Raw genomic sequence first — 17,643 nt, 5'->3', positions numbered from 1 at the left:
TTATCATCATTTACTTGAAAAATAATAGCAGGAAATACAAAGAAGTAGCAGAAAACTACAGAAGTGGAAGACTTTTTCTAGTCCATCTTCACGACTATTTAAATCTTGAAGAGTAGTCAGAGAAATCCAAATGTAAATATGTGATATAAACCCTATTTTCAAAACCTCACTTTTGTTTGTAGTACCTTTTTATTTTTGGGGGGGGAGAATGGTTTATTATTTATTTTATTTTTTTTTTAACATCTTTATTGGAGTATAATTGCTTTACAATGTTGTGTTAGTTTCTACTGTATAACAAAGTGAGTCAACTATACATATACATATATCCCCATATCTCCTCCCTCTTGCATCTCCCTCCCACCCTCCCTAGCCCACCCCTCTAGGTGGTCACGAAGCACTGAGCTGATCTCCCTGTGCTATGTGGCTGCTTCCCACTAGCTATCTATTTTACATTTGGTAGTGTATATAAGTCAGTGCCACTCTCTCACTTCGTCCCAACTTGCCTTCCCCTTCCCCATGTTCTCAAGTCCATTATCTATGTCTGCATCTTTATTCCTGTCCTGCCCCTCGGTTCCTCAGAACTGTTTTTTTTTAAATTCCATATATATGTGTTACGATACGGTATTTGTTTTTCTCTTTCTGAATTCACTGTGTGTGAAACATTCTCGGTCCATCCACCTCACTTCAAATAACGCAATTTCGTTCCTTTTTCGGGCTGAGTAATATTCCATTGTGTATATGTGCCGCACCTTTAACAATTCATCTGTTGATAGACACTTAGGTTGCTTCCATGTCCTGGCTATTGTAAATAGTGCTGCAGTGAACATTGTGGTACATGACTCTTTTTTTTTCTTAACACCTTTATTCGGGTATAATTGCTTTAAAATGGTGTGTTACTTTCTGCTTTGTAACAAAGTGAATCAGTTATATATGTACATATGTTCCCATATCTCTTCCCTCTTGTGTCTCCCTCCGTCCCACCCTCCCTATCCCACCCCTCCAGGTGGTCACAAAGCACCGAGCTGATCTCCCTGTGTTATGCGGCTGCTTCCCACCAGCTATCTACCTTACGTTTGTTAGTGTATATATGTCCACGCCTCTCTCTCGCTTTGTCACAGCTCACCCTTCCCCCTCCCCATAACCTCAAGTCCGTTCTCCAGTAGGTCTGTGTCTTTATTCCTGTCTTACCCCTAGGTTCTTCATGACATTTTTTCCCTTAAATTCCATATATATGTGTTAGCATAGGGTATTTCTCTTTCTCTTTCAGACTAACTTCACTCTGTATGACAGACTCTAGGTCTATCCACCTCATTACAAATAGCTCAATTTTGTTTCTTTTTATGGCTGAGTAATATTCCATTGTATATATGTGCCACTTCTTTATCCATTCATCTGATGATGGGCACTTAGGTTGTTTCCATCTCTGGGCTATTGTAAATAGAGCTGCAATGAACATTTTGGTACATGACTCTTTTTGAATTTTGGTTTTCTCAGGGTATATGCTCAGTAGTGGGATTGCTGGGTCATATGGTAGTTCTATTTGTAGTTTTTTAAGGAACCTCCATACTGTTGTCCATAGTGGCTGAACCAATTCACATTCCCACCAGCAGTGCAACAGTGTTCCCTTTTCTCCACACCCTCTCCAGCATTTATTGTTTCTAGATTTTTTGATGATGGCCATTCTGACTGGTGTGAGATGATATCTCATTGTAGTTTTGATTTGCATTTCTCTCATGATTAATGATGTTGAGCATTCTTTCATGTGTTTGTTGGCAGTCTGTATATCTTCTTTGGAGAAATGTCTATTTAGGTCTTCTTCCCATTTTTGGATTGGGTTGTTTGTTTTTTTGTTATTGAGCTGCATGTGCTGCTTGTAAATTTTGGAAATTAATCCTTTGTCAGTTGCTTCATTTGCAAGTATTTTCTCCCATTCTAAGGGTTGTCTTTTCGTCTTGTTTATGGATTCATTTCCTGTGCAAAAGCTTTGAAGTTTCATTAGGTGCCATTTGTTTATTTTTGTTTTTATTTCCATTTCTCTAGGAGGTGGGTCAAAAGGATCTTGCTGTGATTTATGTCATAGAGTGGTCTGCCTATGTTTTCCTCTAAGAATTTGATAGTTTCTGGCCTTACATTTAGGTCTTTAATCCATTTTGAGCTTATTTTTGTGTATGGTGTTAGGGAGTGATCTAATCTCATACTTTTACTTGTACCTGTCCAGGTTTCCCAGCACTGCTTATTGAAGAGGCTGTCCTTTCTCCACTGTACATTCCTGCCTCCTTTATCAAAGATAAGGTGACCATATGTGCGTGGGTTTATCTCTGGGCTTTCTATACTGTTCCATTGATCTACCTTTCTGTTTTTGTGCCTGTACCATACTATCTTGATTACTGTAGCGTTGTAGTATAGTCTGAAGTCAGGGAGCCTGATTCCTCCAGCTCTGTTTTTCGTTCTCCAAATTGCTTTGACTATTCGGGGTCTTTTGTGTTTCCATACAAATTGTGAAATTTTTTGCTCTAGTTCTGTGAAAAATGCCAGTGGTAGTTTGATATGGATTGCATTGAATCTATAGATTGCTCTGGGTAGTAGAGTCATTTTCACGATGTTGATTCTTCCAATCCAAGAACATGGTATATCTCTCCATCTATTTGTATCATCTTTAATTTCTTTCATCAGTGTCTTATAATTTTCTGCATACAGGTCTTTTGTCTCCTTAGGTAGGTTTATTCCTAGATATTTTATTCTTTTTGTTGCAGTGGTAAATGGGAGTGTTTTCTTGCTTTCACGTTCAGATTTTTCATCATTAGTGTATAGGAATGCAAGAGATTTCTGTGCATTAATTTTGTGTCCTGCAACTTTACCAAATACATTGATTGGCTCTAGTAGTTTTCTGGTAGCACCTTTAGGATTCTCTATGTATAGTATCATGTCATCTGCAAACAGTGACAGCTTTACTTCTTTTTTCCAATTTGGATTCCTTTTCCTCTCTGATTGCTATGGCTAAAACTTCCAAAACTATGTTGAATAAGAGTGGTGAGAGTGGGCAACCTTGTCGTGTTCCTTATCTTAGTGGAAATTCTTTCAGTTTTTCACCATTGAGGATGATGTTGGCTGTGGGCTTCTCATATATGGCCTTTATTATGTTGAGGAAAGTTCCCTCTATGCCTACTTTCTGCAGGGTTTTTATCATAAATGGGTGTTGAATTTTTTAAAATGCTTTCTCTGCATCTATTGAGATGATCATATGGTTTTTCTCCTTCAATTTGTTAATATGGTTTATCACATTGATAGATTTGCGTATATTGAAAAATCCTTGCATTCCTGGAATAAACCCCGCTTGATCATGGTGTATGATCCTTTTAATGTGCTGTTGGGTTCTGTTTGCTAGTATTTTGTTGAGGATTTTTGCATCTATGTTCATCAGTGATATTGGCCTGTAGTTTTCCTTCTTTGTGACATCCTTGTCTGGTTTTGTTATCAAGGTGATGGTGGCCTCGCAGAAGGAATTTGGGAGTGTTCCTCCCTCTGCTATATTTTGGAAAAGTTTGAGAAGGATAGGTGTTAGCTCTTCTCTAAATGTTTGATAGAATTCGCCTGTGAAGCCATCTGGTCCTGGGCTTTTGTTTGTTGGAAGATTTTTAATCACAGTTTCAATTTCAGTGCTTGTGATTGGTCTGTTCATATTTTCTATTTCTTCCTGATTCAGTCTTGGCAGGTTGTGCATTTCTAAGAATTTGTCCATTTCTTCCAGATTGTCCATTTTATTGGCATAGAGTTGCTTGTAGTAATCTCTTATGATCTTTTTTTATTTCTGCAGTCAGTTGTTACTTCTCCTTTTTCATTTCTATTGATTTGAGTCTTCTCCCTTTTTTTCTTGATGTGTCTGGCTAATGGTTCATCTATTTTGTTTATCTTCTCAAAGAACCAGCTTTTAGTTTTATTGATCTTTGCTGTTGTTTCCTTCATTTCTTTTTCATTTATTTCTGATCTGATTTTTATGATTTCTTTCCTTCTGCTAGCTTTGGGGTTTTTTTGTTCTTCTTTCTCTAATTGCTTGAGATGCAAGGTTAGGTTGTTTATTCGAGATGTTTCCTTCTTCTTAAGGTGGGCTTGTATTGCTATAAACTTCCCCCTTAGAACTGCTTTTGCTGCATCCCATAGGTTTTGGGTCGTTGTGTGTCCATTGTCATTTGTTTCTAGGTATTTTTTAATTTCCTCTTTGATTTCTTCAGTGATCACTTCGTTATTAAGTAGTGTATTGTTTATCCTGCATGTGTTTGTATTTTTTACAGATCTTTTCCTGTAAATGATATCTAGTCTCATGGCGTTGTGGTTGGAAAAGATACTTGATACAATTTCAATTTTCTTAAATTTAACAAGGCTTGATTTGTGACCCAAGATATGATCTATCCTGGAGAATGTTCCATGAGCACTTGAGAAAAAAGTGTATTCTGTTGTTTTTGGATGGAGTGTCCTATAAATATCTATTAAGTCCATCTTGTTTAATGTATCATTTAAAGCTTGTGTTTCCTTATTTATTTTCATTTTGGATGATCTGTCCATTGGTGAAGGTGGGGTGTTAAAGTCTCCTACTATGAATGTGTTACTGTCGATTTCCCCTTTTATGGCTGTTAGTATTTGCCTTATGTATTGAGGTGCTCCTATGTTGGGTGCATACATATTTACAATTGTTATATCGTCTTCTTGGATCGATCCCTTGATCATTATGTAGTGTCCTTCTTTGTCTCTTCTAATAGTCTTTATTTTAAAGTCTATTTTGTCTGATATGAGAACTGCTACTCCAGCTTTCTTTTGGTTTCCATTTGCATGGAATATCTTTTTCCATCCCCTTACTTTCAGTCTGTATGTGTCTCTAGGTCTGAAGTGGGTCTCTTGTAGACAGCATATATAAGGGTCTTGTTTTTGTATCCATTCAGCCTATCTATGTCTTTTGGTGGGAGCATTTAGTCCGTTTACATTTAAGGTAATTATCGATATGTATGTTCCTATTCCCATTTTCCAAATTGTTTTGGGTTCGTTTTTATAGGTCTTTTCCTTCTCTTGTGTTTCTTGTTTAGAGAAGTTCCTTTAGCATTTGTTGTAAAGCTGGTTTGGTGGTGCTGAACTCTCTCCGCTTTTGCTTGTCTGTAAAGGTTTTAATTTCTCCATCAAATCTGAATGAGATCCTTGCTGGGTAAAGTAATCTTGGTTGCAGGTTTTTCTCCTTCACCACTTTCAGTATGTCCTGCCATTCCCTTCTGGCTTGCAGGGTTTCTGCTGAGAGATCAGCTGTTAATCTTATGGGGATTCCCTTGTGTGTTATTTGTTGTTTTTCCCTTGCTGCTTTTAATATGTTTTCTTTGTATTTAATTTTTGACAGTTTGATTAATATGTGTCTTGGCATGTTTCTCCTTGGATTTATCCTGTATGGGACTCTCTGTGCTTCCTGGACTTGATTAACTATTTCCTTTCCCATATTAGGGAAGTTTTCAACTATAATCTCTTCAAATATTTTCTCAGTCCCTTTCTTTTTCTCTTCTTCTTATGGAACCCCTATAATCCGAATGTTGGTGCGTTTAATGTTGTCCCAGAGGTCTCTGAGACTGTCCTCAGCTCTTTTCATTCTTTTTTCTTTATTCTGCTCTGCAGTAGTTATTTCCACTATTTTATCTTCCAGGTCACTTATCCGTTCTTCTGCCTCAGTTATTCTGCTATTGATCCCATCTAGAGTACTTTTAATTTCATTTATTGTGTTGTTCATCATTGCTTGTTTCATCTTTACTTCTTCTAGGTCCTTGTTAAATGTTTCTTGCATTTTGTCTCTTCTATTTCCAAGATTTTGGATCATCCTGACTATCATTATTCTGAATTCTTTTTCAGGTAGACTGCCTATTTCCTCTTCATTTGTTAGGTCTGGTGCATTTTTATCTTGCTCCTTCATCTGCTGTGTGTTTTTCTGTCTTCTCATTTTGCTTATCTTACTGTGTTTGGGGTCTCCTTTTTGCAGGCTGCAGGTTCGTAGTTCCCGTTGTTTTTGATGTCTGTCTCCAGTGGCTAAGGTTGGTTCAGTGGGTTGTGTAGGCTTCCTGGTGGAGGGGACTAGTGCCTGTGTTGTGGTGGATGAGGGTGGATCTTGTCTCTCTAGTTGGCAGGTCCACGTCTGGTGTTGTGTTTTGGGGTGCCTGTGGAGTTATTATGATTTTAGGCAGCCTCTCTGCTAATTGGTGGGGTTGTGTTCCTGTTTTGCTAGTTGTTTGGCATAGGTTTTCCAGCACTGTAGCTTGCTGGTTGTTGAGTGAAGCTGAGTGCTGGTGTTGAGATGGAGATCTCTGGGAGATTTTCGCCGTTTGATATTATGTGGAGTTGGGTGCTCTCTTGTTGACCAGTGTCCTGAAGTTGGCTCTCCCACCTCAGAGGCACAGCAGTGACTCCTGGCTGCAGCAACAAGAGACTCCACACGGCTCAGAATAAAAGGGAGAAAAAGTAGAGAGAAAGAGTTAGTAGAAGTAGATAGAAAGAAAGAAAGAAAGAAAGAAAGAAAGAAAGAAAGTAAGAAAGAAAGAAAGAAAGAAAGAAAGAAGGTAAAGTATAATAAAGTTACTAAAATTATTTATTAAGAAAAATTTTTTTTTAAAAAATGGACAGATGGAACCCTAGGACAAATGGTGGAAGCAAAGCTATACAGACAAAATCTCACACAGGAGCATACACATACACACTCACAAAAAGAGGAAAAGGGTAAAAATATCATAAATCTTGCTCTTGAAGTCCACCTCCTCAATTTGGGATGATTAATTGTCTATTCATGTATTCCACAGATGCAGGGTACATCAAGTTGATTTTGGAGCTTTAATCCGCTGTTTCTGAGGCTGCTGGTAGAGATTTCCCTTTCTCTTCTTTGTTCTCACAGCTCAGAGGGACTCAGCTTTGGATTTGTCCCCACCTCTGCGTGTAGGTCGCCAGAGGGCGTCTGTTTTTTGCTCAGACAGGACGGGGTTAAAGGAGCCGCTGATTCGGGGGCTCTGGCTCACTCAGACCGGGGGGAGGGAGGGGCACGGAGAGCGGGGTGAGCCTGCGGCGGCAGAGGCCAGCGTGACATTGCACCAGCCTGAGGCCTGCCGTGCGTTCTCCCGGAGGAGTTGTCCGTGGATCCTGGGAATCTGGCAATGGCGGGCTGCACAGGCTCCCCGGAAGAGGGGTGTGGATAGTGACCTGTGCTCGCACAGAGGCCCCTTGGTGGCGGCAGCAGCAGCCTTAGCATCTCCCGCCCGTCTCTGGGGTCCGCGTTTTTAGCCGCGGCTCGCACCCGTCTCTGGAGTTCCTTCAAGCAGCGCTCTTAAACCCCTCTCCTCGCACACCAGGAAACAAAGAGGGAAGAAAAAGTCTCTTGCCTCTTCGGCAGCTCCAGAGCTTTTCCCGGACTCCCTCCCGGCTAGCCGTGGTGCACTAACCCCTTCAGGCTGTGTTCACGGAGCCAACCCCAGTCCTCTCCCTGCACTCCAACCAAAGCCCGAGCCTCAGCTCGCAGCCCCGCCCTCCCCGGCGGGTGAGCAGACAAGCCTCTCGGGCTGGTGAGTGCCGGTCGGCACCGATCCTCTGTGCAGGAATCTCCCCGCTTTGCCCTCCGCACCTCTGTTGCTGTGCTCACCCCCGCGGCTCCGAAGCTCCCCTCTCCACCTCCAGCAGTCTCCGCCTGCGAAGGGGCTTCCTAGTGTGTGGAAACCTTTCCTCGTTCACAGCTCCCTCCCACTGGTGCAGGTCCCGTCCCTATTCTTATGTCTCTGTTTTTTCTTTTTTTCTTTTGCCCTACCCAGGTACGTGGGGAGTTTCTTGCCTTTTGGGAGGTCTGAGGTCTTCTGCCAGCATTCAGTAGGTGTTCTGTAGGAGTTGCTCCACGTGTAGATGGATTTCTGGTATATCTGTGGGGAGGAAGGTGATCTCTGCGTCTTACTCTTCCACCATCTTCCCCTCCGCCCTACATGACTCTTTCTGAATTATGATTTTCTCAGGGTATATGCCCAGTAGGGGGATTGCTGGGTCAAATGGTAGTTCTATTTTTAGTTTTTTAAGAAACCTCCATACTAGTCTCCATAGTGGCTGTATCAGTTTACATCCCACCAACAGTGCAAAGAGGGTTCCCTTTTCCCCACATCCTCTCCAGCATTTATTGTTTGTAGATTTTTTGATGATGGCCATTCTGACCAGTGTGAGGTAATACCTTATTGTAGCTTTCATTTGCATTTCTATAATGATTAGTGATGTTGAGCATCCTTTCATGTGTTTGTTGGCTCTGTATATCTTCTTTGGACAAATGTCTATTTAGGTCTTCTGCCCATTTTGGATTGGGTTTTTTGTTTTTTTGATATTGAGCTGCATGAGCTGCTTGTATATTTTGGAGATTAATCATTTGTCAGTTGCTTCATTTGCAAATATTTTCTCCCATTCTGAGGATTGTCTTTTCATCTTGTTTATGGTTTCCTTTTCTGTGCAAAAGCTTTTAAGTTTCATTAGGTCCCATTTGTTAATTTCTGGGTTTTTTTCCATTTCTCTAGGAGGTGGGTCAAAAAGGATCTTGCTGTGATATATGTCATAGAGTGTTCTAGGTTTTCCTCTAAGAGTTTGATAGTTTCTGGCTTTACATTTAGGTCTTTAATCCATTTTGAGTTTTTTTTTGTGTGTGCATGGTGTAAGGGAGTGTCCTAATTTCATTCTTTTACATGTAGCTGTCCAGTTTTCCCAGCACCACTTATTGAAGAGGCTGTCTTTTCTCCATTATATAGTCTTGCCTCTTTATCAATGACAAGGTGACCATACGTGCATGGGTTTATCTCTGGGCTTTCTATCATGTTCCATTGATCTATATTTCTGTGCCAGTACCATCCTGTATTGATTACTGTAGCTTTGTAGTATAGTCTGAAGTCAGGGAGCCTGATTGCTCCAGCTCCATTTTTCTTTCTCAAGATTGCTTTGGCTATTCGGGGTCCTTTGTGTTTCCGTACAAATTGTGAAATTTTTTGTCCTAGTTCTGTGAAAAATGCCTTAGTTTGATAGGGATTGCATTGAATCTGTAGATTGCTTTGGGTAGTAGAGTCATTTTCACAAAGTTCATTCTTCCAATCCAAGAACATGGTATATCTCTCCATCTGTTTGTATCATCTTTAATTTCTCTCATCAGTGTCTTATAGTTTTCTGCATACAGGTCTTTTGTCTCCTTAGGTAGGTTTATTCCTAGGTATTTTATTCTTTTTGTTGCAGTGATAAATGGGAGTGTTTCCTTAAATTCTCTTTCAGATTTTTCATCATTAGTGTATAGGAATGCAAGAGATTTCTGTGCATTAATTTTGTATCCTCTACTTTACCAAATTCATTGATTAGCTCTAGTAGTTTTCTGGTAGCCTCTTTAGGATTCTCTATGTATAGTATCGTGTTATCTACAAACAGTGACAACTTTACATCTTCTTTTCCAATTTGGATTCCTGTTATTTCTTTTTCTTCTCTGATTGCTCTGCCTAAAACTTCCAAAACTATGTTGAATAATATTGGTAAGAGTGGGCAACCTTGTCTTCTTCCTGATGTTAGTGGAAATGGTTTCATTTTTTCACCATTGAGAACAATGTTGGCTATGGGTTTGCCATATATGGCCTTTATTATGTTGAGGAAAGTTCCCTCTATGCTTTCTTTCTGGAGGGTTTTTATCATAAATGGGTGTTGAATTTTGTTGAAAGCTTTTTCTGCATCTATTGAGATGATCATATGTTTTTTATCCTTCAGTTTTTTAATATGGTTTATCACATTGATTGATTTGCATATATTGAAGAATCCTTGCATTCCCGGGATAAATCCCAGTTGATCATGTTGTATGATAGTTTTAATGTGCTGTTGGAGTCTTTTTCCTAGTATTATTTTTAAAACTATCTGTATTGGAGTATAATTGCTTTACCATGGTGTGTTAGTTTCTGCTGTATAACAAAGTGACTCAGCTGTATGTATACATATATCCCCATATCTCCTCCCTCTTTCGTCTCCCTCCCACCCTCCCTATCCCACCCCTCTAGTTGGACACAAAGCACCAAGCTGATCTCCCTGTGCTATGCAGCTGCTTCTCAGTGGCTATCTTCTCTTACACTTGGTAGTGTATATATGTCCATGCCACTGTCTCACTTCATCCCATGCTTGCTAGTATTTTGTTGAGGATTTTTGCATCTATGTTCATCAGTGATATTCGCCTGTAGTTTTCTTTCTTTGTGACATCTGTGTCTGGTTTTGGTATCAGGGTGATGGTGGTCTCGTTGAATGAGTTTGGGATTGTTCCTCATTCTGCTATATTTTGGAAGTGTTTGAGAAGGATATGTGTTAGCTCTTCTCTAAATGTTTGATAGAATTCGCCTGTGAAGCCATTTGGTCCTGGGCTTTTGTTTGTTGGAAGATTTTTAATTACAGTTTCAATTTCAGTGCTTGTGATTGGTCTGTTTATATTTTCTATTTCTTCCTGGTTCAGTCTCGGAAGGTTGTGCTTTTCTAAGAATTGTTCCATTTCTTCCAGGTTGTCCATTTTATTGGCATATAGTTGATCCTCTCATGATCATTTGTATTTCTGCAGTGTCAGTTGTTACTCCTCTTTTTGCATTTCTAATTCTATTGATTTGAGTCTCCTCCCTTTTGTTCTTGATGACTCTGGCTAATGGTTTATCAAAACTGTTTATCTTCTCAAAGAACCAGCTTTTAGTTTTATTGATCTTTGCTATTGTGTCATTCATTTCTTTTTCATTTATTTCTGATCTGATCTTTATGATTTCTTTCCTACTGTTAACTTTGGGGTTTTTTGTTCTTCTTTCTCTAATTGCTTTAGGTGTAAGGTTAGGTGGTTTGTTTGAGATTTTTCATGTTTCTTGAAGTAGGATTGTATTGCTATAAGCTTCCCTCTTAGAACTGCTTTTGTTGCATCCCATAGGTTTTGGGTCATCGTGTTTTCATTATCATTTGTTTCTAGGTATTTTTTGATTTCTTCAGTGATCTCTTGGTTATTTAGTAGTGCATTGTCTAGCCTCCATGTGTTTGTATCTTTTACAGTTTTTTCCCTGTAATCAATATCCAGTCTCATAGCATTGTGGTCGGAAAAGATACTTGATACAATTTCAATTTTCTTAAATTTACCAAGGCTTGATATGATCTATCCTGGAGAATGCTCCATAGACACTTAAGAGCAAAGTGTATTCTATTGTTTTTGGATGGAATGTCCTATATAAATATCAATTAAGCCCATCTTGTTTAATATGTCATTTAAAGCTCGTGTTTCCTTACTTATTTTCACTTTGAATGATCTTTCCATTGGTGAAAGTGGGGTGTTAAAGTTCCCTACTATTATTGTGTTACTGTTGATTTCCCCTTTGATGGCTCTTAGCATTTGCCTTATGTATTGAGGTGCTCCTATGTTGGGTGCATAAATATTTGCAATTGTTTTATCTTCTTCTTGGATTGATTCCTTGATCATTATGTAGTGTCTTTCTTTGTCTCTTCTAATAGTCTTTATTTTAAAGTCTATTTTGTCTGATATGAGAATTGTGACTCCAGTTCTCTTTCTTTTTTTTTTTTTTATTAGGTAAATTGTGATTTTTATTGGAAAACAAATATACATCTTGGAGTCGATTTGAGGCAAATTGTGCCATAAGCAGATTTTCTTTAAGTGGCTAAAACAACAAGCAAGTAACAATAAAAGAAATTGTTTCTGGTAAAGGATCAGCAGTACAAAAAGATAGTGTATGAGTCCTGGATAAAACACCAATTTTGCAATAGTGCTACTTTTAAGTACATACTGTTGACTGTTCATAGTCCACACAGAGTTACAACTCCACACTTCAAGAACAACATGATGACAGTTCCTAAAGAAAACAACTTAAAAAAAAAGGCATAACCCACATGTTCCCTCATTTGACAAACTCAGTCTAAGTTTAGAAGTGCAGAAGGGCTTAGATATATCCAGAGTAAGCCACATGCAACGTGTTACTTGTTTAATTTTTCTAAAATATAAGGTTTCAGGACAATGACAGTAAGATAAGAGAATAAAACATGGAGGAATGAAGTCCTAATACATGCATATTTTTTTTGACAGTAGGGTGAAACCTTTTACAGATAAGTTACAAACAAAGAAAAGGCAAATAAACGTTTTTGTACAAGAAATTTAACACACTCTGTACAATGTCTTCACTTTGCTGTCATCATTTGTACAAACTCTTCATAGTTTACTTGATTATCACCATCAATATCTGCTTCCCTGATCATTTCATCAACCTCTTCACCTCTTAACTTCTCTCCAAGGTTTGTCATCACATGGCAGAGCTCTGCTGCACTAATATAGATATTACCATCCTTATCAGATACATGGAATGCTTCCCTAATTTCTTCCTAACTGTCTGCATCTTTCATTTTTATTGCCATCATTGTCAGAAATTCCGGGAAGTCAATTGTGCCATTACCATCAGCATCCACTTCATTAATCATGTACTGTAAGTCTGCTTCTGTGAGATTCTACCCATGAGACCTCATTACAGTTCACAATTCCTTTGTTGTTATAGTTCCATAACCATCCTTGTCAAATAGTGAAAAAGCTTCTTTGAATTCTGTAATCTGCTCTTCAGTCAGTCACTCAGCCATGCTGCAAGCGCTACTGGTCTCCGGGACGCGACTACACAACCACTCAGCTCACTTGCTCCACTTGGACTCCAGCTTTCTTTTGATGTCCATTTGCATGGAATATCTTTTTCCATCCCCTCACTTTCAGTCTGTATGTGTCCCTAGGTCTGAAGTGGGTCTCTTGTACCCAACATATATATGGGTCTTGTTTTTGTATCCATTCAGCCAGTCTATGTCTTTTGGTTGGAGCATTTAATCCATTTACATTTAAGGTAATTATCTATATGTATGTTCCTATTACCATTTTCTTAATTGTTTTGGGTTTGTTATTGTAGGTCTTTTCCTTCTCTTGTGTTTCCTGCCTAGAGAACTCCCTGTAGCATTTGTTGTTAAGCTGGTTTGGTGGTGCTGTATTCTCTTGGTTTTTGCTTGTCTGTAAAGGTTTTAATTTCTCTGTCAAATCTGAATGAGATCCTTTCTGGGTAGAGTAATCTTGGTTGTAGGTCTTTCCCTTTCGTCACTTTAAACACATCCTGCCACTCCCTTCTGTCTTGCTGAGTTGCTACTGAAAGATCAGCTGTTAACCTTATGGGGATTCCCCTATATGTTATTTGTTGCTTTTCCCTTGCTGTATTAAATATTTTTTCTTTGTATTTAATTTTTGATAGTTTAATTAATATGTGTCTTGTCATATTTCTCCTTGGCTTTATCTTGTATTGCACTCTCTGTGCTTCCTGGACTTGACTGACTATTCCCTTTCCCATATTAGGGAAGTTTTCAACTATAATCTCTTCAGATATTTTCTCAGTCCCTTTCTTTTCCTCTTCTTCTTCTGGGACCCCTATAATTCAAATGCTGGTGCATTTAATGTTGTCCCAGAGGTCTCTGAGAGTGTCCTCAATTCTTTTCATTCTTTTTTCTTTATTCTGCTCTGCAGTAGTTATTTCCACTATTTTATCTTCCAGGTCTCTTATCCATTCTTCTGCCTCAGTTATTCTGCTATTGATTCCTTCTAGAGAATTTTTTATTTCATTTATTGTGTTGTTCATCATTGTTTGTTTGCTCTTTAGTTCTTCTAGGTCCTTGTTAAACGTTTCTTGTATTTTCTCTATTCTATTTCCAGGATTTAAGATCATTTTTACTATCATTATTCTGAATTCTTTTTCAGGTAGACTGCCTATTTCCTCTTCAGTTGTTTGGTCTGGTGTGTTTTTACTTTGCTCCTTCATCTGCTGTGTATTTCTCTGTCTTCTCATTTTGCTTAACTTACTGTGTTTGGGGTCTCCTTTTCACAGGCTGCAGGTTTGTTGTTCCTGTTGTTTTTGGTATCTGCCTCCAGTGGGTAAGGTTGGTTCAGTGGGTTGTTTAGGCTTCCTGGTGGAGGAGACTGGTGCCTGTGTTCTCGTGGGTGAGTCTTGATATTGTCTTTCTGGTGGGCAGGACCATGTCTGGTGTGTGTTTTGGGGTCTCTGTGGCCTTATTATGATTTTAGGGAGCCTCTCTGCTAATGGGTGGGGTTGTGTTCCTGTCTTGCTAGTTGTTTGGCATGGGGTGTCCAACACTGGAGCTTGCTGGTCATTGCGTGGACTGAGTCTTAGCATTGAGACGGAGATCTCTGGGAGAGCTCTTGCCGAATGATATTATGTGGGACCAAGACGTCTCTGGTTGTCCAATGTCCTTATCTGGGCTCTCCCATCTCAGAGGCTCAGGCCTGACACCTGGCCGGAGCAACAAGACCCTGTCAACCACACAGTTGATTTTGGAAGCCGAGAAATACCTCTGCAAGTTGGAGGTCCAGGAAAGCTGGTGGTGTAGTTCCAGTCCAAGACCCAAGCCTGAAGGCCTGGAGAAACATGCCGCAAGTACACTTCCAGGGCAAAGAGGCGGGTCTGTAGTACCTTTTGTTTTCCTTTGTGCTCTGTCTAGTTTCATTTGCTCATAGGTTGCTCTGGGCAGAGGCCTTGCACCGATGCTTCAGACCAGAATTCCTAGTGAGAAACGGTTCTTCTCCAAAGCTTTTTAAAATTTATTTTTAAATTTACATTCAGTACAATTCTCTCTTTTTGGTGTACAGTTGTGTGAGTTTTTAAAATTTTTAATATATCCTTTGTTACAGATTTTTTTAATTGAAATATAGTTGATGTATTATATTGTGTAGGGTCAGGTGTACAGCAAAGTGATTCAGTTATATATATATATTTTTTTATGTTATTTTCCATTACTGGATACTAGAAGATATCGAATATTGTTCCCTGTGTTATACAGTAAATCCTTGTTGCTCATCTATTTTATGTATAGTAGTTTGTGTCTCTTAATCCCATACTCCTCATTTCGCCCTCCCTCTTCCTTTTCTTCTTTTTTATTCTCTTTTTTATACAGCAGGTTCTTATTAGTTATCCATTTTATACATATTAGTGTATATATGTCAATCCCAATCTCCCAGTTCATCCCACCACCACCACCACCACTTTCCCCCTTGGTGTCCATACATTTGTTCTCTACATCTGTGTCTCTATTTCTGCCTTGCAAACTGTTTCATCTGTACCATTTTTCTAGATTCCACATATATGTGTTAATATACGATATTTGTTTTTCTCTTTCTGACTTACTTCACTTTGTATGACTTGTCTAGGTCCATCTACGTCTCTACAAATGACCCAATTTTGTTCCTTTTTCTGGCTGAGTAATATTCCATTGTATATATGTGCCACATCTTCTTTATCCATTCATCTGTCGATGGACATTTTGGTTGCTTCCATGTCCTGCCTATTGTAAATAGTGCTGCATGAACATTGTGGTGCATGTGTCTTTTTGAATTATGGTTTTCTCTGGGTATATGCCCAGTAGTGGAATTGCCGGATCATATGGTAGTTCTATTTTTAGTTTTTTAAGGAACCTCCATACTGTTCTCCATAGTGGCTGTATAATTTACATTCCCACCAGTAGTGCAGGAGGGTTCACTTTTCTCCACACCCTTTCCAGCATTTGCTGTTTGTAGATTAAGAGTGAACTCTGCACTAGCCTTTTCTTGGCAAGGCTACACATCTCCAATCCGAGGTTTTCTTGCTATCTCCCCCTGATCTCCCTGGAGTTTTAGAAAAACTCCTGAGCCCCTCAGGTGAGCCAGTCCTGGCACTGTCCAGTATCAGCACCAGCTATACTACCTCTAGTCTGTAGCAGTTGCTGGGATGGTTCTTTCTTGTGCTCCCACCCACCCCCCTTTTCCTGCCTTTACTAATTTTCTCCCCAGACACATCATCCATCCCCCTCCATCAGGTATCTTTGGCTCTGTTTCCTTCTTTCTCATTCCTTCCCCTAGACCGTGATATAGATCATGTCATCCCTTTGATTAACCCTCCAACAAATTCTGCTTTCACAGGGTGCATTCCTTCAACACATCAGAGGCCTCAGGCATCACTGGTCATTGGTCTTCCATCAGGAGTGCTCTGCCCACATCTTGGCATGCCCAACCCTCTCTGGACATTAAGATCTCCCACCACATCTTTTCTTCTCAAGCAGGTCTTCCTGACCACTCTACCTCCCCACCCTGTATCACTTCACCCATTAAAATTTTTTTCTTCAAAGCTTTATTAGTCTCTGATTATCTTGTTCATTATTTTGTTTTCTTTATTATTTGCCATCTCCCCTCACCTAAGTCTCCATGAGAGCAAGGGCCTTATCTACTAAAAGGTGACATTTGTCTTTGGTTTATAAGAAAATGAATTAACTTTCAGGGAAAGGTCCAGGTAGTGTGTCCCTGTTTCCTCAGAACAGTCTGGGTTATTTCCATGTCATTATTAATAGCACTCACTTTCATTCTCAAAAGTGTGCCAGTGGGATGGTGAGAATACCTTTCTCTGGGTCTCTTGTCATTGGTGCTAAGCACTAAGAATTATCTTTTTGTGTTTTTTTTTATTGAAGTATAGTTGATTTACAACGTTAGTTTCAGGTGGACAGCAAAGTGATTCAAGTTCACATATGTATATATAAATATATATATATTCTTTTCCCTTATAGGTTATTATAAAATATTGAGTATAGTTCCCTGTGCTGTACAGTAGGTCCTTGTTGGTTATCTATTTTATGTATAACAGTGTGCTTATGTTAATCCCAAACTCCTAATTTTTCCCTTCCCCCCTTTCCCCTTTAGTAACCATAAGTTTGTTATGTCTGTGAGTCTATTTCTGTTTTGTATATAAGTTCATTTGTTTTTTTTTTTTTTTTAGATTCCACATGTAAGTGATACCATATGATATTTGTCTTTCTCTGTCTGGCTTACTTCACTTAGTATGATAATCTCTATGTCCATTCATGTTGCTGAAAATGGCATTATTTCATTCTTTTTTATGGCAGAGTAATATTCTATTGTATAAATATACTACATCTTTTTTATTTATTCATCTGTTGATGGACATTTAGGTTGTTTCCATGTCTTGGCTATTGTAAATAGTGCTGCAGTGAACATTGGGCTGCATCTATCTTTTTGGATATATGCCCAGGAGTGGGATTGCTTGGTCATATGGTAGCTCTATTTTTAGTTTTTTAAAGAACCTTCATACTGTTCTCCATAGTGGCTGCACCAATTTACATTCCCACCAACAGTGCAGGAAAGTTCCCTTTCTCCACACTCTCCCCAGCATTTACTGTTTGTAGAATTTTTGATGATGGCCATTCTGACCTGTGTGAGGAATTATCTTTTTGTGATCAGCACTCTTTGTAACCAAACTTCCCTGACACAAGGAAGGCCTCAGCCTCAATGTAGATTTGATTTGAGGCAGGGAATGGATATGGGGCAAACATACAAACTGTAAATGTCAGCTCCCTCAGTTGACATAAAATTATTTCTCTGCTATAAAAGTACATTTGACTATTTTTAATAATTTCAGAGTATCCTGGCATATGGATGCCTGCTAATTTATCTAACTAATCCCTTATTAATGAATATTTCAATTCTTTTCAGTTTTTTCGTTGTTAACAATGTTGTGACAATGAACATTCATATATATTTGTTTTTGT

General features: G+C 39.0%; 1 long non-coding RNA gene and 1 pseudogene across 2 annotated transcripts in view; one reads left to right on the top strand and one right to left on the bottom strand.

The window, feature by feature from the left end:
* LOC137224823 (uncharacterized) overlaps positions 1-17,643 on the top strand; it is a 111,700-nt gene that overhangs the window by 72,486 nt on the left and 21,571 nt on the right. The gene's annotated exons all lie outside the window — the stretch shown is intronic.
* On the bottom strand, positions 12,089-12,703 carry LOC137224410 (calmodulin-like; annotated as a pseudogene).

The sequence above is a fragment of the Pseudorca crassidens genome, chromosome 5 (genome assembly GCF_039906515.1).
Source record: "Pseudorca crassidens isolate mPseCra1 chromosome 5, mPseCra1.hap1, whole genome shotgun sequence".
Taxonomy (NCBI): Eukaryota; Metazoa; Chordata; class Mammalia; order Artiodactyla; family Delphinidae; genus Pseudorca; species Pseudorca crassidens.
The sequence above is the reverse complement of the archived record's forward strand: the minus strand, read 5'-3'. Positions and strand labels throughout refer to the sequence as shown.